At 34.9% G+C, this 12,713-nt stretch overlaps 1 non-coding gene across 1 annotated transcript; it reads right to left on the reverse strand.

Moving 5' to 3' along the window:
- Positions 1-3,746: 3,746 nt before the first annotated feature.
- LOC121224779 (small nucleolar RNA R71) lies at positions 3,747-3,853 on the reverse strand. Its single transcript, XR_005922524.1, has one exon. It is a non-coding gene; the product is annotated as a small nucleolar RNA R71 (small nucleolar RNA).
- Between the last annotated feature and the right edge of the window lie 8,860 nt (positions 3,854-12,713).

A 12,713-nucleotide genomic window follows, 5' to 3' on the forward strand; every position in this document is an offset into this window, starting at 1 on the left:
AATGTTTGATGTGCTTAAATCAGAGGAGGAGTAGACCCTATTTAAAAGTAGATCTTGCGTAGTTGAGTGGAGTTGCATGCAATCCTAAAAATAGTACAACATAAATCTATCAGATTAGAGTCAAATCTAATAGGGGAATTCATAGATAGAGTTAATGCGATAATAGTGGTTTTAATTAGAAAGAAATTTCAATTAATCAACTTAGAGTCAGTTGTTCTTATTCTTGAAGAGAGATATTGGCATAATTTAGGGGTTTCGACGGATCAAGATATTAAGTGAAGAAATTGCGTAATTTGGATTCATAGTGACAAATGAAATCTAGGTGAATTATTTCCTGGGCATTGTCACGCTTCTTGGTTATTATTTAATTTTCTTCATGATTTTATTGTCGTATTCATATTTAATTAATTTATTTAATTTTAATTATCAATCAATTGATCCAATTATTCGATTAAATAATAGAAAGGTGGTAAATACTAGTACTTTTAGTCATCGTGGGAATGATATCTTTTCTCACCGTAGCTATATGGTAATTGATAGATGCATTTGCCTTAGTCAGCTTTTTAGTTGGTTTCGTGGACATCAAGTTTTTAACGCTGTTGCCGAGGACTAAACTATTAGGAAAACTTTATTCTATTAATTTATTCATTTTTTATTTTAATTTTAATATTTTTAATTTATTTCTACATTATAATTTTTCATTTTTTTATTCTGATAGTTTCTTTTGGTTTATGACTAAAGGAAACCCGTTGAAACCGTTAGTGCTTGATAGTGAAATTGAAAGACTGCTCGTAGAAACCGTAGAGTGGTTAGAGAAGTATAGCAAGGTCAACAGATATTAATAGGCAATCATGAGGAAAAGGATATTACCATGGAGATGGATGATAATAAAAAAAAATTAGCAACTTTTGGCTAAGCCTCGTACTATTTATGATTATTCTAAGCCTACTCTAATTATGGCTGAATTGAGTATCGTCAGACTAAATGTTGCTGCAAATAATTTTGAGATCAAGTCAAACACAATTCAAATGGTGTAACAATATGTTCAGTTTGGTGGGTTGCAAGATGAATATCTAAATACTCATTTGGCTAACTTTCTAGAGATTTACAACACATTTAAGATTAATGGTGTTACTGATGATGCCATACGCTTATGGTTGTTTCCATTCTCTTTGAGGAGCAAGGAAAAACAGTGGTTGAATTCACTTCCATAGGGTTCTATCACAACTTGGGATCAGATGACTGAGAATTTCTATTGAAGTACTGGAAACACGAAAATTTATGTGTTTTTACATGCCCCTTTTAACTTAAAATCATGCTATTTCGGTTAAATTCTTGTCGAAAAATAATTAAATAATGTTAAAAATATGAACATGATGAATTTTAATTAATTTTATAGTTAATTTTGATTAATTTTGACTATTTTCAACAGATTCGCACAAAGGAGGAAAATTGGCTCGGCTAAGAATGCTCAAAGAATAAAGCTGAGACGCATTTTAAAGCATCGAGGAAAATTTATTTCCAGCCTAAGATGATCCAAAAATGTATGTTAATTCATAATATAATTAATTTTAAATTATTCCCAATTTAATTTGGGCTAAATAAATTATTATAAATTAATTATGGAAAAAAGGGTCAAGTTGAACCGCATTGGTTGAATCGAATCTAGTGAACCAAACCAGCCACCAATTGGGCTGCCCAGAACCGTCCATATGCTGACCCAAATCAGAATTTTAGCTGAGTAAATAAGCTTGCAAATAAGCCCTTGATGAACTTTCAACCTTGCATTCAAACCCTCCAAAAAATGTGGCTTTATGCATTTGCCCCAGGTTATTTTTAGCAAAGTTGAATCTCTCAACTTTGCCATGTGTGTGGCCAGCCAAGGAGGGTCTCTTTGGCTGATGGAATTTTCTATTTTTAGCAGCCACAATTAGCTATAAAAGACACCTCTTGCTGATCATTGAACTCATTCCTCACACTCTCAATCTCTCTTCTCCTCTCTCACTTTCTCTCAACTTTTCCTTCCCAATTTCCCTTTTGTTCAAGTGCCGATTTCTTCTCTTGGGAAAGAGGTCATCATAAGCCGTTTTTGAGCAGCAATTAAAGTTTTCATAAGCCACCTTGATAGCCGAGGACAATGGAGAACGAAGAACGGAGAACTCAGTCAAGCTACGGAGAAACACCAGATTTGCTTATTGTTCCCTATCTCTTTAAATTTCGTTGTTGTTTTGACAAACATGTTTATGAATATTTATGCTATTGAACTGGTTATTTTAATCAATCTATCTTGAATTTAATTCGTGTTGGGTTGATTATATCTTGCCTGCTTGAATTATTGAAATTGTGTTTATGCTGTTATAGGCCTCGGTAAGATGCTTGATTATGTAAAATCATACCTAAGTTATTCTTGCAATATTAATTGTTAGATAACTAATGAATTAATTATTAAATCGTATTGAAATTGTAATTAATCGACACAATACGTAATCAGTGCATGTTTATTCTTCTAAGGTAGCTGAAGTTAATTTAGCATTGTATTTGGTGATACATATGTCTTGCATAACTTGCAAGATTATTGTGATTAAACTGTTTCAAGGTAGAAATACTCTGTTACCTCACTTGATCATTTATATGCTTGTGAAGATTGATTAATCGCTTGGATTGACATTGAAAAATGTTCAAGAGATTGATTAATTTAATAAGTATGTATGAGCAGTGGTTAGTAAATTATCGAGTTGCCGTGAATTTGTTCGTAGCAGTATAAACATAAGTTTAATAATTCTAAGTTAAAGGAATGTAATTAATCCAACACAATTATATCATCTTGATTAAACCTTATTTGAAATCGTGCATTAGAACCTTTTTATTTTTAAATTTTTTTACTTAGTTTTTAACCTTTAGTTTTTAATCATCTTTAAACCAAAATATTTCCCATCACCAAAGTGTTTTAACATTAATTTCATAAATATTCCTTTTTACAGTCCCTGTGGGTACGATAACTCGACATTTACTTGTCACTTTATTACTTGTTATGAATGTGTACACTTGCACATTTTCATCGTTTCAAGTTTTTGGCGCCGTTGCCGGGGACTGTTTTAAAAAAAAGGCATTAGTTGTGAATTTGTTTTTACATTTTGGTTTATTTATTTTTCTATTTAAATCTTTATTTACTTAATTTTTCTATGATTGTTTCAAGTGTTTATGAGTATTGACCAGATTATTGACTTACTCCCTATGGACACTGAAATAGAACGAACCTTTCGACAGCAAAGAAGACAAGCGAACCAGAGAAGGACTGAAGAGATAAACTTTGAGAATATGAATCAAGGAAACGGAGTAAACCTTGCTCAAAATCTATCCTTATTGCTGATGATAGGGATAGAGCTTTACGATAGTATGTCGTACCAGTATTTATCGATCTTAATCTGGGTATTAGGAGACCCGAAATCGAGGCACAACAATTCGAGCTGAAGCCAGTCATGTTCCAGATGCTTCAGACTGTGGGCCAATTCAGTGGAATGCCTACTGAAGATCCTCATCTTCACTTAAGACTATTTATGGAAGTGAGCAATTCTTTCAAGTTAGCCGGAGTACCCGAAGATGCATTACAACTGAAGCTATTCCCATATTCGCTAAGGGACAGAGCTCGTGCCTGGTTGAACTCATTGCCACGGAACTCTATTTCTACATGGCAAGAGTTAGCCGAGAGATTCCTCATGAAGTATTTCCAATCGAGCAAGAATGCCAAGTTGAGGAATAAGATCATTGCCTTCTAAAAAATTGATGATGAGTCCTTGTATGAGGCATGGGAAAGGTACAAAAAGTTATTAAGAAAGTGCCCTTATCATGGAATCCCACATTGCATTCAACTTGAGACATTCTATAATGGTCTTAACGCTCACACAAGGATGGTAGTGGATGCCTCTGCTAATGGTGCTCTCCTTTCTAAGTCTTATAATGAGGCTTACAAAATTATTGAGAGGATTGTCAGCAACAATTATCAATGGCCAACCAAACGAGCAACGTCAGGAAGACGAGTCGCTGGAATATATGAACTGGACGCTCTCACTTCACTCACATCTCAGGTATCTTCAATATCCTCAATGGTTAAGAATCTTACCACTAATGGGTCTAACAGTTTTGCAGCCTAACCACCTAACTAATTTGAGAATATAGCCTGTGTTTATTGTGGGGAAGGACATTTGTTTGAAGAATGTCCATCGAACCCCGAATCCATATATTACATGGGTGACCAAAACCAAAACCCAGGGAGGTAAGGACTTCAATCTAACTTTTATAACTCATCATGGCGAAATCACCCGAATTTTTCCTAGAGTAACCAAGGGGCTGGAACCAGTAACACTTACGCCCAACCTAGACCAACTCAGCCGCTTAGTTTCCCCCAACAAGTTCAGAAACCAACCCAAGCATAACCATCCAATAGCTTAGAGAATCTATTGAAGGCATACATGGTGAAAGAAGACACCACTCTAAGGAATTTGGAGAGTTAAGTGGGTCAGCTTGCTACTGAACTCAGGAACCGACCACAAGGTGCTCTACCTAGTGACACGGAGAATCTGAAAAATTTGGGGAAGGAACATTGTAAAGTGTTGACATTGAGGAGCGGAAAGACAGTAGAGCCCAACACTTTTGAAGTTGAAAAAGAGCCCGTTGACGCTCAAGATTTAGAAGAAGTTCAACCAAGTGTTGGAATTCCAGTTTCACCAGAACCAGAATCTGCAAAACCCGACAAAGTAACCACCAACACCCTACCCTCAAAGACTTCAGAAATAGAAGCAGGATATTCAATTCAAGAAGTTCCTTGACGTACTCAATCAACTTCACATCAACATCACGTTGGTTGAAGCACTTGAGCAAATGCCGAACTACGTCAAGTTCATGAAAGATATCTTGTCTAAGAAACAAAGACTTGGAGAATTTGAGATGATAGCTCTGACAAAGGAACGCAATGCATATCTTCAAGACAAACTACCCCCAAAATTGAAGGATCCTGGATGTTTTACCATACCGTGCAACATTAGAGCAACATATTGTGGTAAGGCATTATGTGACTTAGGTGCAAGTATCAATGTGATGCTTATGTCAATATTTAGGAAGTTGGGGATAGGAGAAGTTAGACCAACTACAGTTACGCTTTAACTAGCAGATCAATCCTTAGCACATCCAAAAGGAAAAATCGAGGACGTATTGGCACATGTAGATAAGTTTATCTTTCCTACTGGCTTTGTAATTCTAGATTTTGAAGCAGACAAAAAAGTACCAATCATCCTAGGAAGGTCGTTCCTAGCAACTGGAAGGACCCTTATTGATGTGTAGAAGGGCGAGCTCACTATGCGTGTTCAAGATTGTCAGGTAACATTTAACGTCTTTAAGTCTATGTGATTTCCTGACACAATGGATGATTGCTCTGCAGTGTCTGATTTAGAGGATTTAATAGTGGAGAAGGAACTCAACTGTGTTGAGGACCCACTGGAAAGAATTTTGACATCGGATCCTTCAAATGATGAAAAGAAGGATGAATACTTAGCTTTGCTAAAAGCTAATCAAAGGGGATTTAATCTGCAATCCCGTTTTGAATCTTTGGAGTTAGAAAAGAGGGACTATTATCAACCAAAAGCATCGATCGAGGAGCCACCTAAATTAGAACTCAAGGTATTACCTTCTCATTTAAAATATGTTTATTTAGGTAACGCTTCTACTCTTCCTGTGATTGTTTCAGCAGAATTGACCACTAGGCAAGAAGAGAAACTTATATTAGTTCTGAAACAATTCAAGAAGGCCATCGGATGGACCATAGCTGATATTTGTGGTATTACTCCATCTGTATGCATGCAAAAGATTATCCTGAAAGATGGCAAAAAAGGGACGATTGATGGACAACAGAGACTAAACCCCATCATGAAAGACGTAGTAAAAAAAGAGATCATCAAGTGGTTAGATGTGGGTATCATCTATCCCATCTCAGACAGTTCATGGGTAAGCCTGGTCCAGTGCCAAAAAAAACATGTATCAAGGTCGTTGAAAATGAGAACAACGAGTTGATACCGAATAGAATGGTTACGGGATGGAGAATTTACATCGATTACCGAAAGCTGAACAAGGTGACTATGAAAGATCACTTTCCTTTACCATTCTTGGACCAGATGCTGGATAGACTCGCAGGACGGGATTACTACTATTTTCTCAATGGATACTTAGGGTATAATCAGATTACAGTAGCACCGGAAGATCAACACAAAACGACATTCACCTGTCCGTACGGTACGTTTACATTTAGACGCATGTCATTTGGTTTATGTAATGTACCTGCTACATTTCAAAGATATATAATGTCTATTTTTACTGACATGGTTGAGAAATATTTGGAAGTTTTTATGGACTATTTTTCAGTATTCGGAGATACTTACGATGATTTCTTAGCCAATCTAACTAAAGTACTAAGGCGATGTGAAGAAATAAATCTCGTACTCAACTGGGAAAAATGTCATTTTATGGTACGGGAAGGAGTTGTTCTAGGGCATCAGATAACGAGACATGGGATCGAGGTAGACAAAGCAAAGGTAGACATTATTAAGAAACTCCCACCTCTAACATCTGTAAAGGGTGTTAGGAGCTTTTTGGGCCACGCCGGTTTTTATCGAAGATTTATCAAGGACTTCTCCAAAGTTGCTAAACCCTTATGCAAATTATTAGAGAAGGACTCTATATTCAAGTTTGATGAAGAATGCTTAAAAGCCTTCAACAATTTGAAGAGTCGATTAGTCATGGCACCCATAATCGTCATACCAGACTGGGATTTGTCATTTGAATTGATGTGTGACGCAAGTGACTTCGTAATTAGAGCTGTCTTGGGCCAGCGAAGGAACAAAGTTTTTCATCCCATCTACCATGCAAGCTGAACCCTAACAGGAGCTCAACTAAATTATACGGTAACAGAAAAAGAGTTACTTGCTATTGTGTTTGCTTTCGACAAGTTTCGATCTTATCTGGTAGGTACCAAAGTGACTGTCTATACGGACCACTCGGCAATTAAGTATTTACTTGTGAAGAAAGACGCTAAGCTCAGGCTAATTCAGTGGGTACTTCTGCTTCAAGAGTTCGATCTAAAAATTCAAGATCGAAAGGGAGTAAAAAATCAAGTAGCAAATCACTTGTCCAGATTTGAGCCACAAGAAGGGAATTCTCCTCTTATACCAATTCAAGAGACGTTTCCAGACGAACATATCCTGAAGGTAAATCATGTCCATAATACCCATTGGTTTGCTGATATTGCTAACTATTTAGCTTGTGGTTTGATGCCAATTTATAAGACGTATCAACAAAGGAAAAAGTTTCTTCATGATGTGAAGTACTATTTCTGGGAAGAGCCATATGTGTTTAAAAACTGTGCAGATCAGATGATCAGGAGATGTGTGGCAAAAGATGAAATACCGAAGATTTTATACCACTATCACTCAGCTCCAAGTGGGGGACACTTCGAAGGTACACGTACAGCGGCCAAAGTATTGCAACCCAAATTCTTTTGGCCAACACTTTTCAAGGATGCATATGCTTACGTGAAGAGTTGTGATCGATGTCAAAGGATTGGAAATGTCACCAACAAAAATGAGATGCCTCAAACAAACATCATTGAGGTAGAGTTATTCGATGTATGGGGTATTGACTTTCTTGGTCCTTTTCCTCCGTCTTGCGGTCACAGGTACATACTAGTAGCAGTAAACTATGTGTCTAAGTAGGTCGAGGCTGAGGCATATCTGACAAACGATGCTAAGGTTGTGATAAAGTTTTTGCAAAAGAATGTGTTCACAAGGTTTGGAACCCCAAGAGCTATCACCAGTAATGAAGAATCCCACTTTGTGAACAAGTGGTTAAAATGGTTATTAGACAAGCATGGAGTGAAACATAAGGTTGCAACAGCTTACCATCCGCAGACAAATGGGCAAGCTGAATTGGCAAATAAGGAGATCAAAGTCATACTTGAGATGATAGTCTGCCTGAACTGACGAGATTAGTCCACAGGACTAGATGATGCTTTATGGGCTTACAGAACAGCATACAAGACGCCGTTAGGGATGTCACCCTATAGGTTGGTCTTTGGGAAAGCCTGCCATCTACAATTGGAGTTAGAGCATAAAGCTTACTAGGCTCTTCAACAGCTTAATTTGGATCCTAAGCTCGCGAAAGAGAAACGGATGTTCCAACTCAATGAGTTAGAACAGTTCCGAATGTTCTCATATGAAAATGCCAAATTACGTAACGAAAGACTCAAGAATGGCATGACAACTACATTCGAGTTTGAGAATTTGAAGCAGATCAGCAAGTCTTGTTGTTCAATTCTAGATCAAAGTTCTTTCCAGATAAGCTAAAATCACATTGGTCCGGTCCATTTACGATTCACCAAGTCTATCCATACGGAGTTGTTGAACTCTAAGGTAAGGGAGGTAATTTCCGAGTTAATGCTCAGCGCCTGAAACATTATTGGGGAGATAAAATTGAACGGGATAAAATCTCGTTCATTTTATCGGATACTTAATTTTTCGTTTGTCTTTTTTGATTTAGGGTATATTTTCGGGTAAAGTATGTTTAAATAAATTCTGTCTAGGAGATTGGAAGTTAAGCGGGACTGTTAGTGACCCCTCCAATCTTTCCTGGGAATTTATTTTGACATAATTTTCCAAGAAATTATCCCCTAAATGGAAAAACAAATTTTTAGTTTCAAATAAAAAGGTCAATTTTGATCCAAGTTTTAATTTGCAACTCAATTTTAAATTTTCATTAAGTCTAGGGACTTAATTGAATTTTTTTTAAAATTTAGTCACTCTTTCTATAAATAATAAAAAAACTAGGTGCTTTCCTTTGTGAATATTTTCAAAAAGCATCTAGAATAAATATCTTTAATATTATTAATAATTTGATAAACTTTAATATGTAATTATATTATTTATTATTTTGTATATTAATTTTTATCAACTTAGCTTAGAATTAGGATGAATCAGAAATTTTTTATTTCTGCGCAATAAAATAAGAGATGGGAATCAAAAGTAAATATGGACAAGTAGTAAAGTCTAAAGTGTGGCAATAGGTATATACATGTCTAGGATTGGATATAGGAAGAGCTTGGTACTTAAGCAGTCAAATTGACTCACTTCCTATTTTCTGGAATCCTATCTGGTGTATAGTATCAATTCACTTTAAAAAATGAGGACATTGTTCATTTTAAGTTGGGGGGGCCGAAAATTGAAATTATTTCCACTCAAAATAAAAATTTTCTTTTAATTATGATTATGATAAATTTTTGTTCAATAAATTTGAATTTTGTTAAGTATACTAAATTTAAGTATGAATAAAGTTTGATTATTTCAATAAATTCTTATGTTAGCTTAATAATGACATGAAATGTATTTCTAATAAAGCGTGCAAATCATACCATAAAATTTGAGTTCTTTAGGAAAGTTAGGCATGCTTGAAAGTTTAAGTCTTTAGAGTTGACTTAGTAGTTTCTTGAGGCGAAATCCCAAGAAGCATGGAACGTTGAAAATGATTTAGGCAACTGTTGTTTGGACCATTTGAGTCTTTCAAGCCAACCATGATGAAATTTTTATCCTTTGAAACCCAACTTTGAGACTTTATTGCCTAATTTTATTTTAACCCTTACAAAGTTAGCCATCACTTTTCTTAATTATCTTAAAAATGTCCCAAACACTAGACTCAGTACTATTCAGAGTATTCTTTGAAAATAAGTTTGGGGGAGTTGCAAAGAAGTATGAAATGCTCTAAAAATTGTAGTACATGTAGTAAAATACTCGAAAAAAAAAGCATATGTACTTGAAGTAAATTGCACTAAAGAGCATGTGAAAAGGAAAGAAAAGTTTATGTATTGAAGGTAATTATTTCGAAAGGTCTGATAAAAGCTTAGTCTAGGGTTTTTTTTAAACCTAAAATTATCTATCTTTTACCTACCCCTAAGCCCAGCCACGTTACAACCTTGTTAAAGACCTATTGATTAAAAGTTCCAATGTTACCTACATTAGTGGAGAGAAATTGCTCTGCTCAACATATGAAGACATCAGTTAAGCTTAATGATTGCAGTTTAATTTTGAATAAGGGATTAAAATCAAATTGGTAGGGAATAACATGTATTTATTAAGAAACATTTAGTCTAATTTTGTTATTGTAGTAATTGTTGAGATTAATTTGAACGATATATATACTTGAGTAGCATAATTATCAAATTTCTTGGTTTCGAGCATAAGTATATTGATTTCATGATTTTGGGAAGAATGTTGTTCTGAAGGAGTTTTTCAAAAAGTGTTTCCGAGAAAATTCTTTTCAAATTTGTGCATTACTCGGGACGAGCAATGAATTAAGTTTGGCGGTGTGGAAACACGAAAATTTATGTGTTTTTACATGCCCTTTTTAACTTAAAATCATGCTATTTCGGTTAAATTCTTGTCGAAAAATAATTAAATATTATAAAATAATTAAATTATGTTAAAAATATGAACATGATGAATTTTAATTAATTTTATAGTTAATTTTGATTAATTTTGACTATTTTCGACAGATTCGCACAAAGGGCGAAAATTGGCTCGATAGACAATGCTCAAAGAATAAAACCGAGAAGAAATTTGAAGCATCGAGGAAAATTTATTTCCAGCCTAAGATGGTTCAAAATGTGTGTTAATTCATAATATAATTAATTTTAATTTATTCTCAATTTAATTTGGGCTAAATAAATTATTATTAATTAATTATGGAAAAAAGGGTCTAGTTGAACCGCATTGGTTGAATCGAATCTAGTGAACCGAACCAGCCACCAATTGGGCTGCCCAGAACCGTCCATATGCTGACCCAAATCAGCATTTTAGCTGAGTAAATAAGCTTGCAAAGAAGCCCTTGAAGAACTTTCAACCTTGCATTCAAACCCCTCCAAAAAATGTGGATATATGGATTTGCCCTAGACTATTTTTAGCAAAGTTGAATCTCTCAACTTTGCCATGTGTGTGGCCAGCCAAGGAGGGTCTCTTCGGATGATGGGATTTGCTATTTTTAGCATCCCCAATCAGTTATAAAAGCCACCCCTTGCTGATCATTCAACTCATCCCTCACACTCTCATTCTCTCTTCTCCTCTCTCACTTTCTCTCAACTTTTCCTTCAAATTTTCCCTTTTGTTCAAGTGTCGATTTCTTCTCTTGGGAAAGAGGTCCTCATCAGCCATTTTTGAGCAGTAATTAAAGTGTTCATAAGCCACCTTGAGAGCCGAGGACAACGGAGAACGAAGAATAGAGAACTCAGTCAAGCCACAGAGAAACACCGGATTTGCTTATTGTTCTGATCTCTTTAAATTTCATTGTTGTTTTGACAAACATGTTTATGAATATTTATGCTATTGAACTGGTTATTTTAATCAATCTAGCTTGAATTTAATTCGTGTTGGGTTGATTATATTTTGCCTGCTTGAATTATTGAAATTGTGTTTGTGCTGTTATAGGCCTCGGTAAGATGCTTGATTATGTAAAATCATGCCTAAGTTATTCTTGCAATATTAATTGTTAGATAACTAATGAATTAATTATTAAATCGTATTGAAATTGTAATTAATCGACACAATACTTAATCAGTGCATGTTTATTCTTCTAAGGTAGCTGAAGTTAATTTAGCATTGTATTTGGCGATACATATGCCTTGCAGAACTTGCAAGATTATTGTGATTAAACTGTTTCAAGGTAGAAATACTCTGTTACCTCACTTGATCTTTTATATGTTTGTGAAGATTGATTAATTGCTTGGATTGACATTGAAAAATGTTCAAGAGATTGATTAATTTAATAAGTATGTATGAGCAGTGGTTAGAAAATTATCGAGTTGTCGTGAATTTGTTCGTAGGAGTATAAACATAAGTTTAATAATTCTAAGTTAAAGGAATGTAATTAATCCTATACAATTATATCATCTTGATTAAACCTTATTTGAAATCGTGCAATAGAACCTTTTTATTTTTAATTATTTTTACTTAGTTTTTAACATTTAGTTTTTAATCATCTTTAAACCAAAATATTTCCCATCAGCAAAGTGTTTTAACATTAATTTCATAAATATTCCTTTTTACAGTCCCTGTGGGTACGATAACTCGACATTTACTTGTCACTTTATTACTTGTTGCGATTGTTTATAGTTGCACATTTTCGTCGTTCCAAGTACTTCCCATCGGCTAAAACAGCTAAGTTAGGGAATGACATCTCTTCTTTTTCTCAAATTGAGTTAGAGACATTATATGATGCATGAAAAAGATGTAAAGATCTTTTGAGAATGTGCTCTCATCATGGGTTACCTCTATGGTTACAAGTTCAAACTTTTTACAACGGTTTAAATCCCTCGACTAGGCAACTAATTAATACAGTAGCTGGTGGAACATTGAATAATAAGACATCTGAGGTAGCTTAAGAGTTTATTGAGGGGATGGCACTGAATAACTATTAGTGGCAAGTCATGAGAACAAAATTGATTAAAGTAACCAACATTTTTAATATAGATACAGTTGCTATGTTGGTAAGTTAGGTGGAAGCACTGAGTAAAAAGATTGATGGTTTGAGTTGCATTAACACGATGAATCTGGTAATGTAATGTGATGCAACTGAAGCGGGGATGATCAATCGAGAATTTTTACCCTTCGGTTCTAACATGGAGCATG

Source organism: Gossypium hirsutum, chromosome D12 (assembly GCF_007990345.1).
Source record: "Gossypium hirsutum isolate 1008001.06 chromosome D12, Gossypium_hirsutum_v2.1, whole genome shotgun sequence".
In the NCBI taxonomy this organism is placed as follows: domain Eukaryota; kingdom Viridiplantae; phylum Streptophyta; class Magnoliopsida; order Malvales; family Malvaceae; genus Gossypium; species Gossypium hirsutum.